Below are 13829 nucleotides of genomic sequence, written 5' to 3'. Positions count from 1 at the left end.
GATAACTGTTTTAAGATGATTGTAGCTCTAATTCAAGTTTAACCTTTTCTCCCTCTTAGAAGACAACAGCCAGAACCAAACATGCCTCATCCATTTCCTCACTTGCTCTGGTGATGGTAGGTCCTGAAGATAGAGGAAGGGGGGAGAGGAGGGAGGAGGCATGCCCCACTGTGAGGCACAGACTATGAGGCAAAGAGGAAGCCTTTCCTTATCAGAAGGTGGAAAAATTGCTGGCTGCAAACAGCAACACAGCCATTCTCTTAGGTGAAGAGCAACAATGCCATTGACACCTGGCCTACTCCTCCAAATTTATCTTCCTGAAATCTATCAATGTGTGAAAGTAGGTGTAATGGTCTTGCCTCATTTTATGGGAGAACAACAGTAACATTCCTTTACTTTGTGTTTCACCAGTTCAACTAAGAACTCTAGCAAAATTCTATTGTGCATTTAGAAAGACAGATTGGGGTGGGGGGGGATATTTATTTCTTCATTATTGGAGTACATACCAATCGGATGAGGATATGACTTTGGATATAATGCCCTTGAAATTATTACTGTAATGTTGTGGAATGAAAAGCATTTTGTTGTTCAGTTGTTAAGTCATGTCTGACTCTTTGTGACCCCATGGACCAGAGCACGCCAGGCCCTCCTGTCTTCCACTGCCTCCAAGAGTTGGGTCAAATTCATGTTGGTCGCTTCGATGATATTGTCCAACCATCTTGTCCTCTATCATCACCTTCTCCTCTTGCCTTCACACTTTCCCAACATCAGGGTCTTTTCCAGGGAGTCTTCTCTTCTCATTATATGGCCAAAGTATTTGAACCTCAGCTTCAGGATCTGTCCTTCCAGTGAGCACTCAGGGTTGATTTCCTTCAGAATGGATAGGTTTGATCTCCTTCCAGTCCAGGGGACTCTCAAGAGTCTCCTCCAGCACCACAATTCAAAAGCATCAATTCTTCAGCAGTCAGCTTTCTTTATGGTTCAACTCTCAGTTCTGTACATCACAACAGGAAAAACCATAGCTTTGACTATGCGGACCTTTGTCGTCAAGGTGATGTCTCTGCTTTTTAAGATGCTGTCTAGGTTTGACATCACTTTCCTCCCAAGAAGCAGGCGTGTATTAAGTTTGTAGCTGCTGTCACCATCTGCAGTGATCAGGGAGCCCAAGGAAGTAAAATTTGTCACTGCCTCCATATCTTCCCCTTCTATTCGCCAGGAAGTGATGTTACCAGTGGCCATGATCTTAGTTTTTTGATGTTGAGCTTCAGATCATTTTCTGTGCTCTCCTCTTTCACTCTCATTAAGAGGTTCTTTAATTCCTCCTCGGTTTCTGCCAGAGTGGTATCATTTGAATATGTCTTCTGGTTCTGTGAGGTTCCTACCATCTTTGCATAAAATGTTCTTTTAATATCCTCAATTTTCTTGAACAGATCTCTGGTTTTTCCCTTTATATTATTTCCCTCTATATCTTTGCACTGTTCATTTGAGAAGGCCCTCTTCTCTCTCTTTGCTATTCTTTGGAAGTCTGCATTCAGTTTTCTGTAACTTTCCCTATTTCCCTTGCATTTTGTTTCCCTTCTCTTCTCTGCTATTTGTAAGGCCTTGTTGGACAGCTACTTTGCTTTCTTGCATTTCCTTTTCTTTGGGATGGTTTTTATTGCTTCCTCCCGTACAATGTTACAAGCCTCCATCCATAGTTCTTTAGGCACTCTGTCCACCAAATTGAGTTCCTTAAATCTGTTCTTCACTTCCACTGTGTACTCATAAGGGATTTGGTTTAGATTATACCTGACTAGCCCGGTGGTTTTTCCTACTTTCTTCAGTTTAAGCTTGAGTTTTGTTATAAGAAGCTGATGATCAAAGCCACAATCAGCTCCAGATCATGTCTTTGCTGATTGTATAGAGCTTCTCCATCTTTGGCTGCAGAGAACACAATCAATCTGATTTCGGTATTGCCCATCTGGTTATCTCCATGTGTAGAGTCACCTCTTGTGTTGTTGGAAAAGAATGTTTGTGATGGCCAACTTGTACTCTTGACAAAACTCTATTAGCCTTTGCTTCATTTTGAACACCAAGGCCAAACTTACCTGTTGTTCCTTTTACCTCTTGACTCCCTACTTTAGCATTCCAGTCCCCTATCATGAGAAGAACATCTTTCTTTCGTATTAGTTCTAGAAGGTGTTGTAAGTCTTCATGGAATTGGTCAATTTCAGCCTCTTCAGCATTGGTGGTTGGTGCATAAACTTGGATTACTGTGATGTTGAAAGGTCTGCCTTGGATTCGTATTGAAATCATTCTATCCTTTTTGAGATTGTATCCCAGTACAGTGTTTCCCGCTGTTTTGTTGTCTATGAGGGCTACTCCATTTCTTCTGTGGGATTCTTGCCCTCAATTAGTTAGGCATCCTTCAGTCTCGAAAGACTATGGTAACGTGCTCTATATGGAGGACTTGTAACAGTGTCTAGTGTGGCTGAGGAGGCCAATTCGAGAGTGACAATCCCTTCCATACTGAAGACAAATCCAATCTGTCCCCTGTCGAGCTCCCTGGTTTTGCTGCTTTTGTGACTTCCTCTTTGCCTCGGCCTGCTGGGCAAGGGTCTCTTCAAATTGGGAGAGGCCGTGATGCAGTGCCTGCCTCCAGGCTGAATGCTCAGATGTCAGGGTTTCCCATCTGTTGAGGTCTATTCCTAATAGTAGATATAATAATCGTCTGAATTGAATTCTCTCATTCCCATCCATTTTAGTTCACTGATGCTCAGGACGTCAATTTTTATTCTTGCCATCTCCTGTTTGACCACATCCAGCTTACCCAGGTTCATAGATCTTACATTCCAGGTTCTTATGCAGTATTTTTCTTCGCAGCATCAGACTTTCCTTTCACTTCCTTTCACTTTCACTTCCTTTCACTTTCACTTCCTTTCACTTTCACTTCAATGAAAGTATTAGTAATTCCTAATTAGCTTGGCAATTTGATCATGCCTGTGGACAAATGGAAGTGATTTGCCATATATAAAGACTTCTTGTTCCTAGCACTAGAAGGGGCTATTACATGATTTATGAAAGAAGTCACCTTCCATTTCATGAAATTTTTTCCCATTTGAAGCTCTCGTGCACAGCTCTGTATTGCATGTAGACTTTTAAAATTTATAAACACTATAATGACCTTTTCATGTACATGCAGAAGACAGGGAGAACAGTTAGAAGGACAAGTTTTTCTTGTAAAGGAAAGGTTTTTCAGCTATAATTTTTCCTTCTATAAGAAAGTATAAAAATAGCAACTCGGACACTAAGTTGCTGGTATTGAACCTGTGCTCTCTGTAAGCCCATCTAAAAGAAATGTGTTGCTTTAAGGACATCACTTCTGGAAAGCCAAGGTACAGATGTACCCATATGGTATCTATCAAAATATTTGCACTTGTCCATAAACTGCTGGCTCAACATTTAAGCTATCACTTGTTGGGCAACAAATCTCTACTAAGAGATAACACTGTAGGATTATAACCATATTTATGTACTACTTGATAAATCACAGGATAACAGTTTGAGGGTTACTTCAAAAGTAACTGGAATGTTCTGTGCCAACTTATTTCTCAAACTGTAATAGCTTTCCTAAGAGTATATTGTGCTTTATTAGGATTAATATTGACTTAAGACATATTGAGATTGATAACTTTCTTTCCAGTTACATTCTTGGACTCTTTTGAACATTTCTCAGAAAGAAATACCCTCACAGTGTCTTGACAAAGTACATCTATTTGCTTTATTCAAATATATGTTTGAATGAACATGATAAATGTTTAGCAAAAGTGCTGCAATGACAGCTACACAAAACAGCACTGTATGTTTCTGCATTTAAGCTTTCACAGTTATAATGAATAAATGGAGCATGTGCCTCCAAATACAGCCTTGCACTATCTATATATATTTGGCATCTAAATGCTCTTTGGAGGAGTCTAATTTGTTTATGTGCTTCAGATTTTCAATGGTATTAGTTAAAAAAAATTAAACACCTGCATGAATAGACCTTTAAATAGGAAGGTGGAAAGGAAAAGTTTCCCATCATCCATATAAATAAACGTTTAAATTATAATGAACTTTATCTTCACACTTGAAAAATCAAAATCATTTTATATTTGAATGTTTAATATGAAGAAACTTCCTCCTGTACTTTTGAATAAGGAAAAAGAAAAAGAATGGCATGTTACGCATTAGAACTAAAATTTATTTTGACCATAAAATGTAAATCCAAATTTAACAGCATATTGAAGTGGGGGCAGCACCAGTCAAAACTCCCCTCAGAGTTCAAAAACAGGGTTGATCACGTTTGTTGTTTTTCTGTATCCCATATCAGAAAACTGAAATAATCTGTAGAGAAACCTATGGAACCCCATAAAATTGAGGTCTCATTCCAAGAACTGTTGGATCTTACTGACTATGTGTGTGTGTGTATATACACAGGTATTATATAATACAGAATTCGAATAAATCATGTTATATTATATTATTAGAATGTAATCCCAAAACCAACATGAGATCCGTGCATTATAACATGTCTTAATTAAAACTATCTGATATTTATATGCTCTGTTCCCAAGTAAGAGCAGAAGAACAAACATTTATTCACTTTGGTTGAAATTATCTGAACTTTTGTGCATTTTGAGCATTTTAGCATCCTTTTTGTGAAAAATCCACATACTGTACATTTTTTTCACACAAAAATTCTGTATCCAAATCACAAAAAGGTTTGCACAACATTCATAGATTTTTTTTTGTTTCATCTGGGTTTTTATTAACACCAACACTGTTTGTTTTTTTTTTTAAAAAGTGCTGGACATTTGAAAAGTATTGTAGCCGATAACTGTCTTTTCAGTGGGGTGTCTCAATGTATCAGTGTTCCAGAGTTCAATTATGCTTTTCATTGATGAGAGAATGTGTGAATATTTGTTATCCTTAGCCTAGAGAGCTGGGTGGATTTTAATCTAGAATATTTTATGTCTGGGTGTCCTGTTTTCTCTACCCTTGCCTTTCTCTTCTGGAAAGAATCTCAACATAATAACGCATACAGCAAGCTCTCTCATTTGTCACATAATTTCTGTTGAATGAAAAGGATGGAATTACATAGTGCATTTTAAAGTAGACTGCATTATTATTTCCATTGCCAGGCTACACTAAAAGGCTAGTCTCGCATGCTTAAAATCCATTTTCTAGAAGCCTTCCCCAAATAAAGACAGAGACAAGAATATTGGAGCCTGGTGTCAGAGGTATAATTGTGGAATACATGGCAGCTGACATGTGCTTGAAGAAAATCAGCATTAATAACCCTCTTGGGATGTACAGTGGAAACTAAGGAACGATGCAGGAGAAAGAGAATGACCCTAACTGAAGTACTGAAGATGCAGGAATGAATGAATTTTCCAAGAAGCTGACACTGTCCAAATATCTCAAGATGGAAGCCCTTCCAGATTTCAATTATGCTGTAACATCTACCTAAAATAAAATAAAAATAGGACATTTTTTAAAAGAATAGTATGCTTTGTTTCATATGGCTATAGTTCCTTCCTCCAGCTCCAGGACACATTAATAGTGTCAGTGCTCTTACATTATTAAAGTATGTATTTTAAACCAATTAAACTAGATGTAAGTACAAAACTGAAATTCAAATTGTAGTGAAATATAACAATTGAAAGATTATCCCAAGAGAATTCCCATCTCCTGGAGAAGAACAATACACAGGCTCAACAGAGTAAGCCAATCAATAGCAGCACAAACATGTTTGCTTCTGGCACTCACGCTGAGAAAGATTAGAGATACAACACCAGATAAAGGAGTCAATGCTACTGACACAGAATGTGATAAGGTGAAGAGCATATGAGAACATGATGTATGATTATACAATGGTTGTATTATGTCTAGTGAGAAGCTATAGTAGTGCCACTGAAAGAAAAAAGGAAAGAAATGCAGGATAGTAATGTCAAGCAACTCTTGTTCATTATTCATCTTCTGCATGTTTCCTGAGCATTTTCTTACCGTCTAGTAAAACCACAACTACAAGGTTAACTCCTAGATCTGGAATACATAAGGAAGTCATCAACAGCTTCCAAACAGATTCCATATGGCAGGAAAAAGGGACATAAGCCCAAACTGTTTGCAGAATTAGAGGAGCTGGAGCACAATATTTTTTTCTGAATAAATCAAGTCTGGAAGCAACACAAGATTTGGTCATGGGAAATGCAAGTTTTAAAAAGAAGGATGCTAGATTAAACAGGAAGCAAATTCAGGAGAATGCAGGGTGAGAGTGTTAAATTCACATACCAAATAAATGAGGTGCAAAGTAATTTAAAAATCTGTGCTGAAAGATTCTCAGATATAGTTCACACATAATCCTGGCAGGAGTTTATGCTTCCAGAGAAGTACGGGATTCAGCATTGTATCTGCTTACACTGCTTTGACTTCTCCCACTATGAATTCAGTATATGTAATTTCTTACATAATTAACTTCCATATATGCAGCTCATCTCTCTGCTGCTCTATGTGGATTTATATGCACACTAACTATATCTCTTTTGATGTATGTATGTATGTATGTATGTATGTATGTATGTATGTATGTATGTATGTATGTATGTATGTATGTATGTATGTATGTATGTTGTGACAAACCCAGACCTACTGGGATCTGCCACACGTTAACTAAGCTGCCACCAACCATTCCCTATAAGAAGTCACACAGACCAGGGATGGATTTTTAAACAAATAAAAGAACAAGGTTTATTTAAATCACACACAGGGAAAATAAAATGATCAGGTGAATAAGATTTAGTAACGTGGCTTAGTTTCACTCATACATACACACAGTTTGGTTCACACAGAACCCTTAACTTGAAGCACAGACCCTGAACCTATCAGTTCTGGCTAACCAACAGACACCTGAACCTGTCAGGTTGGTACTCTGACACACAGTAGTACCCTGTCTGACACACAGACTCCCACACCAGCTTCTTCTTCCCAGCTGCTGCTTCGTCACATCCCAGCGTCTGAACTTCACCACACAGGCTTCACATATATATACAGTACAGCCCCTCCTCCTGATGTCCCGCCTTCCACTCCCCATAGGATGGAACTTTCCCTCCAAACCCATGACAGACAGGTAACATCAGTGCTGTATGTAACACCTCCCCTCTTTATAAGTTGTTTTGTAGGGGGAAAGCTAAGGTGCTTTTTCCCAAAAAACAACCTGGATAAAACACACAAAAACAGTTATACATACAATATCATACTTACTTATACTTACATTCTAAGTTAACCATATCAATTAGGCATTTAAACATTTACCATATACATTACATCAATTTACCTTTATTCATACAAACCAAATTCAAAAACAGGTACATTTAACTTTTTGTCATCAATATATATATAGTCCATGTTTCTTTCGCCGTCTTCAGTCTTCGGGTCTCCTTGACAAGGCGTCAGCAACACAGTTCACTGACCCTCTGACCACCTTCACTTCAAAGTCATAGTCCTGTAGATTTAAAGCCCACCTCATAAGTTTGCTATTGTGGGTTTTCATTGTCTTTAACCATTGCAGTGGTGAATGGTCAGTGCACAGAACAAAATGTCTTCCCCAGATGTAAGGCTTGGCCTTCTGGATCGCGTAGACTATGGCCAAACACTCCTTCTCCACGGTTGCCAAATGTCTCTCACCTTTTTGAAGTTTCCTACTCAGGTAGGACACTGGATGCTGGTCACCATTCTCATCCTCCTGGCACAGAACTGCTCCTACCCCGCTGTTAGACGCATCGGTGTAGATGATGAACTCCCGGTCGAAGTCTGGAGCACGCAGCACTGGATAGTTGATTAGCGCCTGCTTCAACCTCTGGAACGCCTCCTCACAGTCGCTGGTCCACGGGATGCGGTCATCAGCCTTCTTCCTCGTCAGATCGGTCAGCGGAGCCGCAATCTCGCTAAACCTCGGGATGAACTTTCTGTAGTAGCCCACCAACCCAAGAAATGATTTGACTTTTCTCTTGGTGGTGGGTCTAGGCCAATCACGAACTGCTTCTATTTTGGCCTCTAGGGGTTTTATCACTCCTCCCCCTACCATGTGACCCAAGTATTTTCTTTCTGGGCTACCCAGCTGACACTTGCTCTCTTTACAGGACCTAGGCCAAAGCACTCCCTCCCCTGGGTTAAAGTGCCTCTCCCTGCCTTCCTGGTCATCCCAAACTTTCTTTCTGACCTTTTGAGCTTGCAGGGTCTCTACTGCTGGCTCTAGGTTTCTCTTTAGGTCATTCATCAAGGTGTCTATGTATGTCACAACGTCTTGTGGGTCATCCTGGGTGATCTGCTCCCAATTTTGTTTGATCAAATCAAGGGGCCCTTTCACCCTTCTCCCAAATAAAAGTTCAAACGGACTGAACCCGGTACTGGCTTGTGGCACTGATCGATAAGCAAACAAAAGGGATTGCAGCTTCTGGTCCCAATTGTTTGGATTCTCTGCCAAGTAAGCCCTAATCATGCGCATTAGAGTCCCATTGAACTTCTCAGTTAACCCATTACTTTCCGGATGATAGGCAGTAGTTTCCTTGTGCTTAATTCCACAGATCTGCCATAAGCGTTTCATGAGCTTTGACGTGAACGATGCGCCCAAATCTGTGATTATTTCTGAGGCAAATCCCATCCTGGACATATACCCCACCAAGGCATCTGCCACTGTGTTAGTTTCAATGTTAGTCAAGGGTATGGCTTCAGGGTACCTCGTGGCATGGTCCACAATTGTGAGAATGAACCTGTTCCCCCTCTTTGTGGCCTTGGGCAAAGGTCCCACAATATCCACCCCTATGCATTTGAACGGAGTGTCAATCACAGGCAAAGGGCACAACTTTGCTTTGGTCCTATCGCGGCTATTCCCCTGCCTTTGACACACATCACATTGTTTACAGAACTCCCTGATCTGCTTCCCTATGTCAGGCCAGTAAAAATTCTGTGTGATTCTCTGCTGTGTTTTGTTCACCCCTAAGTGTGCAGCAAACATGTCAGAGTGCCCCCTTTGTAAGATCATGGGGCGATACTTTTCAGGCACCACTAGCTGACTTCTGATCCCATCTCCCCCTTTTGAGATATTCCTCAGGGTCTCTCTATATAAAATCCCCTTTTTCTCCAGAAATCTCACTGGGGTTTCAGGTGTTAGCTGGGCGTCAGTCACCTGTTCAAAACACTTTTGGAGAGTGGCGTCTGCCTTTTGCTCCTGTCCAAATCTGCTGTCTGTGGTTAAGGTTTCCACCACAGCTTCTGAACTCCCCTCTGCTTCCGTCTCTGGCTCATCATTACCCCCCTGAACTGTCCCCGTGGTGGCTTGTGAACGTGTAATCACTAGCACCCGTTTCACATGTTCAGCCAGGTCATTTCCCACGAGCACGGCTGCTGGCAGAGTCGATGAAATTGCTAGCCGCCAAACTCCCCTCCAGCCTTGAAAGTTGACAGGTACCTCCGCGACTGGCAGTGAGATCACCTGCCCCTCAATCCCTGCCACCTTCATGCTCTCATTTGGGATTAGATATTCCCTAGGAATAATATCTGGATGGCACAGGGTCACCTGAGAACAAGTGTCCCGCAGCCCCCGATACTGATGGCCAAGTATTCCTACGTCCACCCCTGCTGTCTCAAACAATTGAGAATCTGTTCTCACGAGCAAGCATCGCTTGACCTCCACAAGAGGACCATTTTCCTTAGCCTGATCAGCAGATGTAGCTGTTCCAGATTGAGTCGCCATGGCAACAGGCTCCCTCAGTGACAATGAGCCTTGCTCTTTCTGGACACAGAACACAGCTTTTGGCTTGGTTCCACTCGACTCCTGAGGCACAATTCCTTTTAGCTGCTTTAATTTCTCACACTCTGAGATTAGATGGCCCTTTCCCTGACAGAAATAACATTTTCTGGTGTATTTTGAGTCTCTCTCATCTTGTTTTGGTTTTCCCTCCAAAATCTGAGGTCTTGGTTTCATGTCTGAGGGCTTCCCTTCACCATGGGCCCCTCCCCCTTGCTGGCTTTTCCCTGGTCCCTGAGAGTACTTGCTGTAGGTTTCTTTGGGTTTACCTACAGATTTCCCCTCACCCAAGGGCTTTCTTATTTGCGAAATAAAATCTGCGATCTCGGCTGCTTCTACCACAGATTTTGGTTTCCTTTCCCTCACCTGGAATTTCAATTCCCCATGCAGGACTGAATAGAACTGTTCCAGCGCTATCAAATCTTTAAGCTGTTGAAAGGTCTCTGTCCCCTCCTGAGATAGCCATTTCTCAAGCAGCCTCACCAATTGAGCCCCCACTTGGGTAAAAGTCTGCTCTGGCTTCTTGGTGATTGACCTAAATCTTTGTCTCAGCTGTTCCGCATTTATCCCATGTCTTGCAAACACCAGTTTTTTAAACTCTGCAAAATCTTTCATCAGTTCCTCAGGCATCTCGGCATAGACCTCAGCCAGGCTACCACTGATTAAAGATCGCATGATGGTCATCTTCTCAGTTTCCCTCACTGAGAAGTCCACAAACGCTCTTTCCACTAAGGAAAAGAACACCTCAGGACAATCTCCCTTGTGGTACACAGGGAATTTCTTCAGGTCAGCTTTAGACAATTGGCCTCCCTCAGAATCCCTATTGTTATTATTGTTCTGGTTCATCATTTCCAATTTTCTTAATTCAAACGCCATCCTTTCTTTTTCCAGAGCAATTTTCTCTCTCTCTAACCTTTCCTCCTTTTCCATTCTCTCTCTCTCTAATTCAAATTGCCTTTGTTTCTCTCTTTCCCTCTCCTCCACTTCAAATTGCCTCATCCTCAGTTCATGCTGTTGGGCTAGGAGTATTTTTCTGAGTTCTGGGTTTTGTTCTCCCGTGCTGTCACCTTGCACTGAGCCAAATTCATCCTCAGAACCTTGGTCAACCTGGGGGTCTTTCACTTCACCCATTTCTGCCATTTGGCTTCGAGTCAAGGGCATAATCCCCCCTCAGAACAGGCTGCTTTAAAAAGTCAAGCCTCAAAATAAAACGACGACTTTTTTCCTTTTGCCTCAGAAACAGCCTTCTATAGATTGCTGCTGTTCCTTCAGCACTAACTTGCAACTGTAGCGAATTAGAGTCTACCCCCCTCTGCTGGGCCTCTCAGCAGGCAGGCTAGATCACTGCTACTACACAGTTTTGCCTCAGTTTTTTTTCCCGCCAAAAACAGGCTGCCTCAGAGCACCCTAATCTAGTCTCCCCAGTTGGCACGTTCTTCTACTAGCGCACCTCCCCGTGAGGTACACCTAGAAGATTACCTACGCGCCTCAGATTGTCCCTGACTAGACCCCCCTTGCTCTGGGCACACTTGCCAAGGCTTTGCTGGACCGCTGGACAACTGGACCAGTCGTATCCCACACGCTGGACACCAATCAATGTGACAAACCCAGACCTACTGGGATCTGCCACACGTTAACTAAGCTGCCACCAACCATTCCCTATAAGAAGTCACACAGACCAGGGATGGATTTTTAAACAAATAAAAGAACAAGGTTTATTTAAATCACACACAGGGAAAATAAAATGATCAGGTGAATAAGATTTAGTAACGTGGCTTAGTTTCACTCATACATACACACAGTTTGGTTCACACAGAACCCTTAACTTGAAGCACAGACCCTGAACCTATCAGTTCTGGCTAACCAACAGACACCTGAACCTGTCAGGTTGGTACTCTGACACACAGTAGTACCCTGTCTGACACACAGACTCCCACACCAGCTTCTTCTTCCCAGCTGCTGCTTCGTCACATCCCAGCGTCTGAACTTCACCACACAGGCTTCACATATATATACAGTACAGCCCCTCCTCCTGATGTCCCGCCTTCCACTCCCCATAGGATGGAACTTTCCCTCCAAACCCATGACAGACAGGTAACATCAGTGCTGTATGTAACATATGTATGTATGTATGTATGTATGTATGTATGTATGTATGTATGTATGTATGTATGTATGTATGTATGTATGTATGTATGTATGTATGTATGTATGTATGTATGTATGTATGTATGTATGTATGTATGTATGTATGTATGTGTACACTGTGATTTATAATATAGTTTTGATATAATCCCCAGGGTACAACATGCACATAATTATGCTGTATGTCAATCATGCATGTAGAAATAAAATCAATACTGCATCCTACTGCCAAAATCAGGAAGAGGTCCATGGGCTTGGATAAATGACTCATTTGGAGCTGGCTGGTACATGCTAAATAGCATCGCCTAAGACCAAATAGAGATGATGTGATCTTTGCATCTACACAGCATACACACTTCAATCAACCTTATTTGTTCTGCTTCCTTTAAGAAATGAAAAGAAAACAAACAAACAAACAAAGCCCTTCTCCCTTTCTGCTTCCACACGGAAGCTTTCCATTAAAAAAAATCAAAAAGATACAGCATAATAGTGCTGTTCTAATTGTGTGGGTTATTTTTTAAACACTTCTCCCACTCCCTCTACTCCACGGAGGAGCAGAGGAAGGAAGTTTTTCCAATTTTCCAATATCATTAAGTGTTCAAGTTGTCTGTTTAAGACAATAATGATATTGGGGAGTTTTTAAAGCAGAAAGCTCCACATTGGTTCAGTCTCAATGAGTACACATGCTGGGAACAAATCAAAATGGAGCAATCCTACTCATGACTAAAAAAGTGTAGTCTATGACAGGGACCCTGAAAGGTGCAAGTAGGAACACACTGAGGACAGGCTGGTTCACTTTAACAATTATGTTCTCTGATTGTTGTCAAAATTAGCAGACCAACCTATCCCCAAAGTAGACCAAGCAGTGGGAAAAATGTACACATAGTTACCCAATATGTCTCCCTAACCCTTACATAAAACTACAAGGGCAGTACAGTTGATAATGAACACAAATTTACACTATAACAAAAGGGAAGGATTGCTGGGCTGATAAGAGCATGTAGCCCAGTGTTCAACAATTCTTCCAATAGCAGCAGAACACTTTGTTTCTTGGGCTGTATTTGTGAAGAAATGGACTTCAGTCAGAGCCCTACCACCACAATATATCACAACAGTTGCTTTCAGGGTGTATGAAATACAGTGAATACCCAACATTTAGAAACACAGGTGCTTAGTTTTACTGTGTTAATTAAAAAAAAAACTGAATGGCTCTAAGGTGTAGGCAGTTGGGATCATGACTTGTTAAGCCTGAACATGGGCAAATAATTTTAGCAAAAAAAGACAATGGGCACAATGATGTCATAGTTACAAATGTCACTAAAGTCTAAGAAGAACTCAGCATACAGAAAACTATAAACAACTGCATGGGTTTTATTTTCATTTATTTCAGTCAGTCTTGTGAAAGAACAGTCAAGGATCCGGTCAACTAAATAAAAATGGAATACCGATATAGATAATGATACTGTCTCTATATAAACAGTCTGGCAATGTTTCAATCTGGATAAAATTGAAATCTGGTTTCTGTCTGTATAAGATTTTGAAGGAAGACCGTAAAATAAGCCAAAGACAGAGAATACACATCTCTACTTCCTGATTAATCAAAATCTAGCAGACTTTTATTAAGAAGGGCTTTGCAAAAATGTTCTCATTCTTCCCCAGTTTTTCTATTCCATAGTAAATTCTAGTCTAAATCATTTAGCACAAACATTTATCTACAGCTGACCCCCCCCCCCAAAAAAAAACCTGGAAGGGAAGTCTCTTCCAAGGATCAAGATGGTAATACTCCCTTCAAAAGTTGAATATCAAGTTGGATCTCTGGGTTATTTTTAATGATAAAAGCTAGAACTGATAACAGAAT

General features: G+C 41.0%; 1 protein-coding gene across 1 annotated transcript in view; it reads right to left on the bottom strand.

The window, feature by feature from the left end:
• The window catches only part of LOC110077687 (contactin-4), a 546252-nt gene that overhangs the window by 498770 nt on the left and 33653 nt on the right, over positions 1–13829 (bottom strand). The gene's annotated exons all lie outside the window — the stretch shown is intronic.

The sequence above is a fragment of the Pogona vitticeps genome, chromosome 2, assembly GCF_051106095.1.
Source record: "Pogona vitticeps strain Pit_001003342236 chromosome 2, PviZW2.1, whole genome shotgun sequence".
Lineage (NCBI taxonomy): Eukaryota > Metazoa > Chordata > Lepidosauria > Squamata > Agamidae > Pogona > Pogona vitticeps.
The sequence above is the reverse complement of the archived record's forward strand: the minus strand, read 5'-3'. Positions and strand labels throughout refer to the sequence as shown.